The sequence below is a fragment of the Dromiciops gliroides genome, chromosome 5 (assembly GCF_019393635.1).
Source record: "Dromiciops gliroides isolate mDroGli1 chromosome 5, mDroGli1.pri, whole genome shotgun sequence".
In the NCBI taxonomy this organism is placed as follows: Eukaryota; Metazoa; Chordata; class Mammalia; order Microbiotheria; family Microbiotheriidae; genus Dromiciops; species Dromiciops gliroides.
Genome location: NC_057865.1, coordinates 239,763,913 through 239,778,752, shown reverse-complemented (window position 1 = coordinate 239,778,752; position 14,840 = coordinate 239,763,913). Strand labels below are relative to the sequence as shown.

At 37.8% G+C, this 14,840-nt stretch overlaps 1 protein-coding gene across 1 annotated transcript in view; it reads right to left on the bottom strand.

The window, feature by feature from the left end:
• The window catches only part of RAP1B (RAP1B, member of RAS oncogene family), a 53,163-nt gene that overhangs the window by 21,974 nt on the left and 16,349 nt on the right, over positions 1-14,840 (bottom strand). The gene's annotated exons all lie outside the window — the stretch shown is intronic.

Below are 14,840 nucleotides of genomic sequence, written 5' to 3'. Positions count from 1 at the left end.
TTTTTACACTGAACAATTTTGTAAGCAAGCATCTTTTGTAAGCAAATCTTTTAATCAGACATGGTTTTTATTTTTATTTTTTTTTGGGGGGGGGGGAATGAGGGTTAAGTGACTGCCCAGCTGAGCCCCAGACATGGTTTTTTAAAAAGTTTGGGTTTTGGGGCAGCTAGGTGGCGCAGTGGATAGAGCACCAGCCCTGGATCCAGGAGGACCTGAGTTCAAATCCGGCCTCAGACCCTTGACACTTACTAGCTGTGTGACTCTGGCCATGTCACTTAACCCCAACTGCCTCACCAAAAAACCAAAACCAAAACCAACCCCCCCCAAAAAAAGTTGGGGTTTTGATGATCTTGAAATGATCTTGTCAATGTAATTTCAATTGCTTAGATTTCATGCTATCTTCTGCTAAACAGCAAACAGAGAGCTCTTAAATTCAAAATGATTTTTACTTGTCTTATTTCCATTTTTTAAAAGTTGGAGGTTCCTTTTTCTCCCCCAGAGCGGGGTGATAGTGGAGGAGAAATCAGTTTATATTCTTTTGTACTTGCCAAAATGAATGTTGAGAAACAAAACATGTCAATTTAATTTCAATGCAACTATGATAATTTGTGCATACAGCATCATATAACCAATTTGAAACAAATCTGTCATATTAATGAAGTTTTTTTCATTGAAAAAAATAAGTGGATAACTTTATGCGGGAGCTGTACCTAAAAATATTCCAAGAATTTTGACCACATCTGGCTTAAGTCAATATTGGCCCAGGAATTAGGAGTACTGGGTTATTGCCCTGGTTTTGCCATAAATTTTCTTTGTAACTATGGGCTGGTCATTATTCTCTGTGCCTTGGTTTTCCAATCTGAAAATGATGGGTTTGATTAGATTTCTAAGGATTCTTATAGCTCTAAACATTCTATGACATCTATGTTATTTAAAGGCTAACGCTCCTGGGCCTCAAACTCTCCCCTTCATTAAATATATTAAGAGGAGTTTATCAAAAGATGATTTTAAATGGGGGGGGGGGTTTAGAGAATAAGGAAAGATAAAGTACTGCAGAGAAGACTCTGGACCAATGACTCTGCTGCCAAAGCTGCCACTGCCATTTAGCTCTTTGAAGTTCCTTAGATTTAAGACCCTGACTCTTTCTTAATGAGGAGTCATTCAGAGTTTGAGAGTTAGAAGAACCTCAGTGACCATGTACTTCCATATATACTTGAAACCCATTCCTTCTACAACATATTGGTCAGCCTTTGCCCAAAGACTTCTACTTTAGCTACTTCTAATTATGAAGACATTTTCATGACATCAATAATTTCCATTATGTCATTAATTTGCCTATTTGCAACTTCACTGTTTCCAGTGATCCCAGGCAAGCCACCTCCCTGGACTTCAATTTCTTATCTGGAAAAAAAAAAGGTGGGGGAAGGGGGGGGGGGAGTTGGACACCTATGTCCTAAATTTAATTCTCCCAAGGGACAGTCCTATGAGTACTTGAGGATACCTTCAATATTCTATGGGATTCTGATTTATATAAATTTTCCACAAAAGTAAATTTTTTTTTTTTGGCAAGGCAACCGGGATTAAGTGACTTGCCCAGGGTCACACAGCTAGTAAGTGTTAAGTGTCTGAGGCTGGATTTGAACTCAGGTCCTCCTGACTCCAGGGTCGGAGCTCTATCCACTGCGCCACCTAGCCGCCCCTCCACAAAAGTAATTTGAAGTGATGACTTAGAATGGCATTCAGTTTAAAGATAACTATTCTCGGCCTAGGTCAGTTACTATACTTTAAACTTGGACACTCCATCTTGCTTATTTGTCTGTGTTAAAGGATAAACTTCTGGAAAAGTCCCTTCAAGTCAGTTTTGTCTGTCCTACTATGACCCTCTGCCCTTTTCTTCATCACTTCTATGTTCAATGTGTATTCCATTATTTTATACTTAATACTTTGGTTTGTTCAATCTTCATAAATTCATCATTTGTTTTTATCTCAACTAGATTAGAGCTCCTCAGAAAAGGGAATGTTTTCTCATTCTTTAAATTCTTCAAAACTCTTTGTAAACAACAGAAAGAATAGGTGTTTCAGCAATGTTCTACACATCAGTTATTTACTGAGTTTAGAACACCAAAAATTAAAAATTGCCTGATAAAGGGGCATTTTCCCTTGGAAAAATTAAAACTTACTACTTCATGGATTATGTTGTGAATTCTAATTGTTGATGCATCATTTCCTCGAAAGTAGAGGCACTGTGGTATAACTGATCAAGAATTAGATTGTTACACAGTTTAAAAAAAACTAGTGAAGCTATGACCTCTGAAATCATAGTGTACTTGTAAATAAATGGTAACAATGATAACTGTATATAAAATAGACCAAAACATAGCAGGAACAGCAGAATATTTGGTGGCCACATAGGACACTTTTCTTTTTAAAAGACATAAAGGGTAACAACATAAATAAATTAGAGGAGCACAGAGGAAATTACTTGTCTTATCTATGGATAGGAGAAAAGTTTGTGACAAGAGATAGGCTCAATGGAGGTAAATTGGACAGTTCTGATTACATAAGATTAAAAGTTTTTGTAAGAACAAAACCAAAGAAACTAAAGTTGGAAGCAGAAAAATGGGGTGGGGAGGAAGGAATCTTTGTAGCAAGTTTCTCTGAGAAAGATCTCATTTTTAGGCCATTTAGGGAACTGAGCCCAATTTCCAGGGACAATCAAACCCCACGAAGGACATTAGCAATAACATGGAAAGACAAATCATAGAAATACTTAGGAATTCTCAGGAGAAAAGGCGGCATGGAGTGTGGATTAAGCACTGCACTTAGAATCAGGAAAACCTGGGTTTCAATCCTGTCTCAAAATACTTGTTTGATTCTGGGTCAGTCACCTAAATTCTGTCTCAAGTTTCCTCCTGAACAAGACCTTATATACACAACAGACAGTCTAGGATGATAGAAAGTACTGTCTCTCTCAGAAGGTGAGAGGAAAAAACCAGGTTTGACCCCAACTTTCTGCTAATGGTCAAGAGGAACAAAAAAGGAAAGGTATTTAAAGAAACATAAGTGGCTAGATCCCAGGGCAAGTACCCTGCCCCCTCCATTGTCTGTATTGGCTAGTACCATGTTGTCAACAATCAATACTAAAAATAATCAGTGTTTAGAGGAATAAGGAGTCAGGACACAGGTTTAAATCTCACCCTGTTACTTGATACCTGTATGCCCTTAGGAAAGTCCCTTAATTGCTCTGCCCCTCCCTAGTTTCCTAATATTGATTTGTAAAACATCCCTTCCTTCTCTAAATTCTATGACTCAAGCATAATAATATATCTCTAGCAATTCAGCTTAACACAAAATATTTATTAGAAAAAAAGTCATTATTGAGTCATATTTAAGACTATAAAGGGGCAGCTAGGTAGCATAGTGGATAAAGCACCAGCCCTGGAATCAGGAGGACCTGAGTTCAAATCCAGCTTCAGATGCTTGACACTTACTAGCTGTGTGACCCAGGGGAAGTCACTTAACCCCAATTGCCTCACCAAAAAACAAACAAAAAAACAAGACTATATGTCAATTTAAATAGCTCCCAAAAAATCCACTTAACCCATTACTTTTGCCTTTCAAGATTTAGCTGACCAAAGGTCAATCCAAGAGCATTGTAATAAATGTAGAAGTTATCAATGCTTTGATAACCCAAGCAATTTCACAAACCTTAAAAGTTCTTTGGATTTCTGCAACACATGCTCTAATTTTAAGTTATAAAGGCTGATGAAAATGCTAAGTTAAAACACTTAACTACTGGTTCCAACTGTTGGCTGACAGTTCGTTCACTGTATTTTTTGGAGGAGAAGGCTCTGGATAGTTGATTTCTCCTTTACGCCTCCAACTCCCAAAGTAGCACTTTAGCAGCTAAGCAAGACTGTGTTTCCTCCCCAACGCTAGTGAAATTTTAGTCAAATTCCAGAAATATCTGGTGCTAAACGTTTGGTCATAGAGGTTCAACAAATATAAAGATGCGATTTGGGGGGAGAAGATAAAAGGGACAGAACAAAAAGATAACAAGCAAAAAAATAAAAGAAAGAAAGAAAGAAAGAGAAAAAAAGAAAGCAAACGCCTGGTGAGGGAACTATTTACCAAAGCAGGTTGGCGTCTGTTCTTCAATTTATAATTCCAGAGAGCTGTCTAGGCACCGATGTTAAATAAATGTCCAGGAATTTACAAAAGCTAGTATTGGGTCCAGATGAACCTGACTTTAAAGCTGTTTCTCCATCCATTATGCTCTAGGTTCTTAAACTGTGGGTCGTGACCCAACATGGGGTTGTGTAACTGAATGTGGGAGTCATGAAAAATTTTGCAATGGTAAAAGGTTATGTATATCTATCTGTATACCCAGGGCTGCATAAAAGTTTCTTGGGTGAAAAGCGGTCTCAAGTGGAAAAAGTATATGAAGCCCTGCATTATACTACAGTGTTGCTTATAAGCATTGGTGCAAAATTAAAAAAAATATCCTTAGTCAAAATAAGAATCATAAAATTCAACAAAACGCATTCAAATGATTCGTTATCCATCTCTTTTTTGAGTTGTCTGCCTTTTTGATCAAGACAAGAACCATCTCCAACTTTCAACACATTTTGCTAAGATACCAATGAACTAGACTTAAGGAAATCTTTTATTTGTGTGTGTGAGGGTTTTTTTTTTCTTTTGGTGAGGCAATTGGGGTTAAGTGACTTGCCCAGAGTCACACAGCTAGTAAGTGTTAAGTGTCTGAGGCCTATTTTGAACTCAGGTCCTCCTGACTTCAGGGCTGGTGCTCTATACACTGCGCCACCTAGCTACCCCAGGAAATCTTTTATAACAAAAAGTTATAATCTACTAGCAATGAAATGAGGAAAGTTACAAGTCAAAGGCATCCATAAAATTAGAGGAAGAGCAGTACCCTGAACAATCATAAAACTATACAGGCCTTTATTCCTGGCCAGTACTAACAGCAGCATAAACAGTAATTTGATCAAACAATTGTAGAATGAATAGTTTGATCAAAGCAAAAAGTAAATAAAAGCTATTTAAAAAAATATATAATGTTCTCTTTGCTCTTATGTAAGAAGAAGGTCATTACAGAGAAAGAATTATTGCTTTGTCATTTTAATGTATTTAAATCCTACCACAAACTGATGTTTATTGCTTACTAACTCTACAGGCAAATTCATTCATGTACAAAGTGTGTCCTTGCCATCCAAGGCCCCATTTTCCAGTTTTATTATTGTAATCATGTCAATTTAGTTTCTATTCCAGTTTATTAACTTCAGGATAAGGTTATCTACAATGTGATGAATGCGGAAAAACCTGTTTCTTAACCAAACTCTAAACTGATTCTCTAGATTAGCAATGCACTAAGCTGAAGTGACAATAATGAAGACTTCTTCAAATGAAGGTTCCTTCCTTTCAAGGCAAAGGAAGTTTTTGGGTCTGCAATCCCCCTATTAGTTTCTAACATTCTTTCAATGTGAGACACTTCTAGAACTTTATCAGCATGCTATAGTACTTTAAACAAAACACTTTCCTAATACTATTTAGGCACTAAATGTAAAAGTAAAATTTTTATTTTTACAAATTCATGTAAATTCTGCCATTTTACATTCTTTTGACCAAATAAGTTGGGTTTTGGTGTGATCTTAGCCAAATTCAGTCAATTAATTTGGCAAAAATCCTAATATTTTACTTGAATGCTTTAAGAAGCAAAGAATTTTTTTAAAATTTTTAAATTTTTTTAGTGAGGCAATTGGGGTTAAGAGACTTGCCCAGGGTCACACAGCTAGTAAGCGTTAAGTGTCTGAGGCCGGATTTGAACTCAGGTACTCCTGACTCCAGGGCCAGGGCTCTATCCACTGCACCACCTAGCTGCCCCTGAAGCAAAGAATTTTAAAGCTGGAAGGAATCCTAGCAGCCAATTAGTCCAACCCAATCACAAAAGGAATTCCAAAATGAACATAGCCCCAAAATGGTTATCTTGTTTCTGAAGAACCTCAAGGAGAGAGGACCCACCAGGAAAACCTACCCGTGGGGAGCTCTAATTGTTAAGACATTTTTCATATCAAACCTATCCTGGTCTCTTTGCAAATTCATTCACTGCTTCTGCCCTCTGAGCCCAAAGAGAACTCATCTAAACTGCCCTCATGACAATGCTTCAAATACTTGATGAGAGCTGTCATCATGACATCTTCCTTCTACCCTTTCTTCTCCAGGTTAAACATGACTTCAACACACATACTTCTAGTCAACCAGTTCTGAATTAATCTTACTTTATTAATTTTCCTTGGTTATTATATCGGGCCATTACTTCTGCTTTTACTTCACTTCATCTCTTCTCAACCGACACTATAATTAACCAATTCAACTCTATACTGTCCTCTATTTTCTAAACTCCTTGTCTGACAGAAGCTCTGATGAACAAAGTTTCAAGTCAGTCAGGCCACCTAGATACACTACTAATTTATGTCTTCAACCATTAACAGGCCCTATACTGAAGCAAAGCTATCTTTTTGTTGCTTCCTAATTGCTTCTGTCACAGGTAGAATGGGGGTGGGGGTCCTTAGATATTACTCTGTAAAGAATTACACTCTTGCACACAGTCCAATTAGGATTAAAATGGTCCTTTATTGGGCACTAGAGAAGGTGACTGAGAGGGAAGTCTAAGACTTAGCCTCAAGGGAAGAAGATGGCTTAGAAACATCCTTCTTCCAGAACAGAAGGAAGGCCAAAGTGTTTATAGAGGATAGATGGGGTAACCACCTGACAATGAAAAAGTTCCTTTTGGGGGTGGGGTGGGGAAAGATTCCTGAGAGTTAGGGAGATTTTTTCTTTTGGAATGATAGATCTGACCTCTGGAGTTCTGTCTCTTAGTAGCCATGCCTTAATTAACTTTCCTGCTATAGAATTTTCTCTCCCCTTACTTCTTAGGTGTGTCCATCCTGATATCTAGTTGGCCAAACTATTCCTTGATAGGTCTGTCCTGTTTTCTGGTCACCGCTGGTTTTGTGTCTCACAGGAGAAACTTCTGACTTATCCTGAGAAGTCAGCTTTTCTTCTTCAAATCTCAGTCAAAGACCTTACTTTTTATTTAACAGAGAAAATTCACTGGTGGGCTTTCTCATCACCTCAATTGATAAGTTGACCCTTTTCTTCTTGCTTAGGTCCACCTTTTTACATGTGTCCTTGGTTCTATTCCCTTTAGTTTCCTCCAGAAGACAGATCCAACACATCCCCACTTCTGCCTTTATAATCATCTCTTTCTTCCCATCTAGTGGTTACTTCCCTAATGCCTTCAAATTATGACTAAGTAACTGTTATCCTTAAAAAAACCTTTCAAAGGCTACCATCCCCATCGAATATGATCCTATTATACTTCCTTTCTCACTCAAACCAAACCACCTCAAACCCAACCCTTTCTGCATACACTATGTGTACTTCCTCTCCTCTCAGTCACACCTTAGCCCTTTGCAAAATCTGGCTTCTGACCTCATCACCCAACTGAAACTCTCCAGATATTACAGACTGCTTAACTGTCAAATGTGATGGATTTCTCAGTCCTCCTCATCCTCAACCAGTTTGCTTTATCTGGTACTGATGACTGCTTTTCTTCCTGTATACTCTCTCCTGTCTGGGATTTTGTGACCCCAACCTCCTGATCTTCCCACTACCTGACGAGAATGAACTCTCCTTTACAGATTCATCATCCATATTACAGCCCTTCTAGGTGTACCCTGAAGCTCTGTCTTAGGTCCTCTTCTCTCTCTAAAGTGTTTATCTTGGTGATCTAAACTCTGAGTGTCCTGTCCCAAAAGTTGTCCTACTTATATATGTGAATATACAGATACATACTGTCTCCCTGGACAGAACATAAGCATGAGAACAGGGGTCATTTCAATTTTTTGTCTGTGCTTCTTCCAAGCTTTGCAGTGTTGGGCTCACTTCAGAAAAACATTACTGCCAAGATTTCATACTGTGACCCTCAAGAAGATATCAGTGTTTCTGTCAGTACAAAGAAGGCAGGGGAGGATCAAGAATTTTACAAGCCCATAGGACTGTATCCATCATTTGGAAGAGTCCAAGGGGGCTTGGGTAACTTTCTTACTCACTGTGTTTGTTTCTCTTCCAAAATCCTGCTAGCTGTAACTTATCATTCCATAAACACTGCTACATGGGAACTATACATTTTGTTTTGTTTTAAATTTTTTAGTGGCAAAGAGTTAACATTTCTAAATAACTATCCATTTGGAGAGCATTTGCTAAAAAAAATGTTGAGGATGGGTGGGAGAGCTAAATTGCCCAGCTAACCTTTTAGACTTGACTCCAGGAAACTAGAATAGATGGGTAGAGATAAAATTCAAGAGCTATTTTAAATTGCATTTTCTTATTATCAGTGATTTGGAGCAATCTTTCATATAGTTAAAAGCATGTATTTCTTCTTTTGAAAACTGTTCATATCCTTTTACCACTTATCAATTCAGAAATGTACCTTATTCTTTTTATTTATATCAATTCTCTACATAATTTTGGAAAGCAGACCTTTATCAGAGATATCTGTTGCAATGACTTCCCCCCAAATGGTTTGGACTTGTTCTGTTCTAACTTTTGAAAAACATGGCCCTAAATTTCTCATTTCAAATCTTTTTTTGGGGGGGGGGGGAGAAGAATAGACACAATTGCCATTGTCCATTCTAGTTCCAGGTAAGAAGTCTATCTTCTTTTTTTTTTTTTGGTGAGGCAATTGGGGTTAAGTGACTTGCCTAGGGTCACACAGCTATTAAGTGTTAAGTGTCTGAGACCGGATTTGAACTCAGGTCCTCCTGACTCCAGGGCCGGTGCTCTATCCACTGCACCACCTAGCTGCCCCTATATCTTCTTAAAAAAACAAAAACAAAAAACCCCACACCAAACAGATAAACAAGATAATCAAGGATTTGTACTTTCACTGGTATGAGTACTTCCTACAAAAATGTAGATTATAATCTAACACAAAATTTAAAGACTGTCTTGGGCAACTTGTCAGCCATGACAATCCTTTGAGAACCCAGAATCACTGCCACACCATTTTGAAGGGGCAGAATGCTACTAAATAAAAACTTTACGTACTCGTGAGATACTATTTTATTTATTATTTTATGTTACAAATATAAAAGTGAGCCCATCTCTGCCCTCAAGGGACCATTATTTTACTCGAGGTTTATAAAAGTTCACAGAGAAGTGATGTGGGACAGGATGGGAGAGAGAAAAATTGCCACATGAGGTAATTGGGAAAGGCCTCTTAAAAGACACTGCAAGAGATTCCATGAGGGAGAAGTGAGGAAGTAGAGCAGTCTACACTTTTGTGGGGAACAGAAATGGGAGACAGAATGTGTGGGGATTAATAAAATAGCAAGGATGCCGTGCAGTCTATGAGGGGAAGTAGACAGACTGGCTGGAAGAATGGAAATATCCATGTCAAAAAGAGTTAAGGCAAAGGGGGGGAGGGGCAAGTTTTTTGGGAAAAATACCAAGTTCTGCTTTGGAGTCTGAGATGCTTATAGGAAATTTGGACCATAAGTTCAGACATTAGGAATGGATATATTGATAAGGACAGAGATGGTGCATCCACATAAGGAGACAGGGCATGAATGACAATTCTTCAAAGAAAACTAACAAATCTGGCTTAAACAGGAAAAGAATCAGGACGGAGTAGAGTTGTGAAAACCTAACAAGGACAACAGAGTCAAGTGCTACAGTGTCCAAGAAAATGAAGACTAAGTAAGTTAAGGACACTGGATTTAGCGATAAAAAGTCCACGGAGAGAGCAATTTTGGTTGACTGCTATAAACTGCTTTACATAGTATCATTTCAGGGAAATAACCTTACTCAGTTATGACAGACTCCCAAAACCTATTTATTATAAAAATCCTAGAATCTCCATGAAGACAACATTTAATCACAATTATTACAAAAAGGAAGAAAACTAGAGTTGAGTAAATTACTTAAATCAGTTTTATATAAATTACTGAAATTAGCATGTAGTAACAGTAACTTTATTCCTAGATGGATTTTTTCTATTTTTAGACAACCGTCAAAAATAGTTTATCTCCAACCCTGACGTGTTCACAAACACATTTTGTAAGGATTTTAGTGGCTATCAGCTTTACTTCAAAACAATTATATACTATTAAAGGAAAATCTCCCAACCATTGGATTCTCTAAGTTATAATGGATGATTTCACAGCTCTGGAGCACATTAAGACTAATGGATATATTAAACATGAAAGCACAAGCTAATTATAGTAAAGAGAGAATGCAATGAAAAGTACTTTAGATTTGGAGTCAGAGAGCCTGAATTAAAATCCCACCTTTGTCAGTGCCTTCATGACTTATTCCTTAACTTCTCTAGTTAGACTGGATTCCCTTAAGATTCCTGCGGGTTATAATCTATGAGCTCATTGAGTATGATACAAGCTAGCTCAAATGTGCCATTCACCAACCGCCTGCACCTCTCTTCTCAGATTGTAACAAGGAGCTACATACTCAGGAAGCTGCTCCGGACTCTGCTAACCTGCCGGGTCGTGCTTTCAGGGACAGCCTCTCTCTTCTGTAAATATATGTGTAAGAAAACTGGTTCCATCATGCTGTGCATCTACGTCTACTGACGTGTGTCCAAGTAAAGTGTAAATCCTGTGGCAGAGTAACTCACTAGCAGAGTCAGGTTCAAGACTTTCCCAAAGCTTACCCAGTATTTATTGAACTATGTGATGAACTGTACATTAGCACAGGTGGTGTGATGAGGAAGCACACTATGCCTGATCTCCTGGCCTGCCCTTGTTTGTTTTTTATGGAAAAAATTCACTTCTCCACCCCAAGCCCCTTACACAAATCAAGAGTATTCACACCAATTGCATGTGGTGCTCTGCACAGCTATTTAAGATCACAGGTGTTTAGACACTTATCCGTAAACAGTACTTAGTTCTTTAAAATTCAGTTTAGTGAACTGTATTTGGCTTATTAGTATTACCAAAAAAATAAAAATAAAAAATAAAAATTAAGTTCCATGATAAATACAATCCTCAATTAGAACTTAACTAGAAAACACCAGCATCCTGGTTCTCCCGTGTTTCCTTCAAAATGCCACCCTCTGAATGTCGGTCCTCCAACCTTGGCTCCAGATGCCAGTGCCCTCAGCTTGCCCCTCCCAAATTACCTCCTATTTATTTTGTGTATACTTAGGACATATAAAGTATACACCAACTGAATGGGAATCCTTTGAAGGCAAGGACCGTTTCACTTGATTTTGTCTCCCCAGTACCCAGCAGAGTGCAAGACACATAGCCAGAGCTTAATCAATTCTTCCTAACTTGGAATTCTTGAAAAAATGTACAACTGAAAAATAATACAGTGCTGGGAAGACTAAAAGAATATGGTGCAGTGGATAGAGTCCTGGTCCTGGAGTTAGAAAGACCCGAGTTCAAATTCTAACTCAGACACTAGCTATGTGTCTCTGGGAAAGTCACTTAACCTGTTTGCCCAAGTTTCCTCATTAATAAAACAATGATAATAATAGTACCTACCTCTGTTGTAAAGGACCAAAAAGTGCTTAGCATAGTGCCTAGCACAGAGTAAGTGCTATATAAATGTTCTAACCACCACCACCACCACCATCATCATACCACTAGGTGGAAAAAACAAACTGTTGCCAAACTATTCCTTACCTTCACTAAAATAGCTATTTCTAGGCAAAAATGCAGTCATGAGAAACAAAACTTTGTATAAATATTTCAAAGAGTTATACTGAAGTAATAGCAGGAATAAGCTTAATATTATTTACTGCAATCAAATGAAATGATCCATTATCTTCCAAATTCCTCCATCCCCATCAAATTAAACTTTATGTTATGTCCCACACCTGCAAGGTAGACATATCATAGAACCACAAAAGTGGAGCATATAGATACACATTTGCCAAACATAACTGACAAAGAAATCCAGAAGGACTAGACTGTAGATATTTCTTACTTCTGGTTTTGTGATGTAAACTTACTTTGGATTTGACTGAAAAAACTCAATGTATTATATATTTCTAGTGTACACAAGCAAAAAAGGCATGTTGGTCAACCCTATGCTGTAACTGACGTTACCTAAAGACATTACAGAACAAGGCGTAAGTAACTACACTAACTCTGCAGATAGAACCCATTAAGAAAAGTCTTTTTTTTTTTTTTTAAAAGTGAAGCAATTGGGGTTAAGTGACTTGCCCAGAGTCACACAGCTAGTAAGTGTTAAGTGTCTGAGGCCGGATTTGAACTCAGGTACTCCTGACTCCAGGGCCAGTGCTCTATCCACTGCACCACCTAGCTGCCCCAAGGGGGGAAAAAAAAGTCTTTAAAAAATCCAGCCCAAATAAGAGAGATAATTTATGATCTGGTCTGTTTTGAATGTGGGAAATCAGAATTTCAGTGAAATCTCAGCCATGTTTTAAATTAAACGTTTAAGAATTCAGAATCAAAAATCTCTATTCTCCTTAGCTATTAAACAAGCTCTTATAAACAAAAGTAAAGACTGCCAACATTTCTCTACCCAAGCATCTATACTGCACAGTTAAATATTGTCAGGAGAGAAGAGAACTCATGAAATCAACCTCACAGAAATCACAATAAAACACGGTAGAAATTCCAACCTGTGGCAGAATTCAGAAAGGAATACAGTTATCTTCTCTGAAATAAGAAATAAAAAGTTAAACAAAGAACTTTAAAAGTAAGAGAGTGAGATTCTAGGGCCACATCCTTTTATTTAGGCTGGCCAAGATGGATGTTGGGGGAGGAGTGGGGCGGGGGAGAAGGAAAAACTTGAAAGGCACCTGAATCTCCTTCAATTTGGGGATGTCATCATAAACACAGCAACAGTAGTAGTTCATGCTATATGCCAAACATTCACACAGACATCTGAGAAAAGCAATGTAGCTAGTTTTTAATTTTCAAGATCTTTAAGCAGAGTTCATGGTCAATTCAGATTATTACATGATACTGTGGCAGAGAGAGGCAGCATGGCTTAATGGATATTGGTTTCAGAGTCAGGAAGCTTTGGCTTCAAGTCCTACATTGGACATATGCTGGCTGTTTGACCCAGGCCAAGTCAATCACTTAAACCTCCAGTTCCTAGAGAAGTCTCTAAATTCTTCAGGTTCTCTCTAAGACTGTATTGAATATCATGTGTCAACCTGTATTGGCACGGCTTCTTCTCTGGAAGTTCTATAAACCAATGAAATCAAAGGTCCAGGGTAAAAAGAAAAATGTGCTGTAAGAGATGAATATGTGGATTTCGGTCCTGGATTCAAGCTCCAGCTCTGCTATTTACTACTTGTGTGACCTTGGGCAAATCACAACCTTTCCTGGATTTCACTCCTTATTTATTTAAAATGAGGAGACAGGACTAGATGAACTCTAAGGCCCCTCCCTTCCCATTCTAAATCCTAAGGTCTGTGATAAATTGATATCAAAGGATTAAAGAACTGATGTGAAGAATATTGAGTCAAAAGACTGAGAACCTGACTCAGAAAGGCATTTTTATAAACTTAATAACAACTGGTTTGTACTTAATCCATCATTGATGGAGAATCATACACTCATTAACAATTAATGTCAATATGTTCTTGCTGCTGTAGTAAGGAATTTTACCACCATTCTACACTTTAGAAACGTGTCAAGCAACTCATAAAAACCTCTTTGGCTCAAACTTCTCTGATGCAAATAGATTAGTTCCTGAGCAATTAGGACAAGTGAAGGATGAAGGCTTGATGAGCTGTCCAGACCTGGTTTGACAATTTGAAGCAAAAGGGTAAGGAATAGACAAGTGTGATCATTTGTCCCTGTCATTACCTGCTTCACCTAAACACAAGCATTTACTGCAGAGGCAAATAAGCCCCAGAAAATTTCTTCCTAAATTAAATGTTCTAACATTTTAAAGGCAGGTGTACTTACACGTTCACACACACCCTAACTCACGCAGGTCAAGTATTTAGAGGTTTATGCTTTGCATTAGATGGAGAGTACCTATACTGATGAAACCACAAACTTCTTTAGTACTGACATAGTATTATTCTACCAGTCCACTAAGATCTACCATCACCACAAAACTTAATTCCTTTAAATACTTAAAAAAAAAAAACCAAACCCTTCACATGAGCTGATTTGAACTCCAGTTTTAAACCCTTCTTAAATTAAGTCATCAACCAAATGTCTGAATTGACAACTCTTGAAATGCTAAATGCTCTAAATCTTACAAGCTTCACTGTATAATTTAAAACTTACTGGATTTCCACTCTAAAACAGATGTCAAATATGCAGCATGCTGGCTGAGTGCACTCTGAACCAGATAAATAGGTAACTGGGAAACACTGAACAAAATAACACAATAAAACAGACATTAATAAGTGGTTTTCTAAGTCAATATGCAGTCCATAGTGATTCTTATGTACAGTTTAGTACCACCCTTTTCTATCTGTCACCACTGCTGTAAAACATATAAAAACCAGTTAAAAATTAAAATACTAAATTAAAAATTTCTACTCCATTACCATCTGTTTTTTCAAAGACTTAAAAAAAGAGATTTATATATAGTTGCTTTCCATCCCTAAATATTCCTAGCTGTCTAGGCAGGATTCCTCCTTGAATTAGTACTGAGTGAGGTTCTGAGCCTATTCCAGTTGCCGGAGGGTAGAATCTTCAGATCTGGGCTTTTCCCTGTGAAAACAAGTTAGTACGACAAGGAAGAAGGCAAAAGACCTCCACAAACCTAGGCTTAATGTACTTTTCCAGCCTCATCTCAACTAC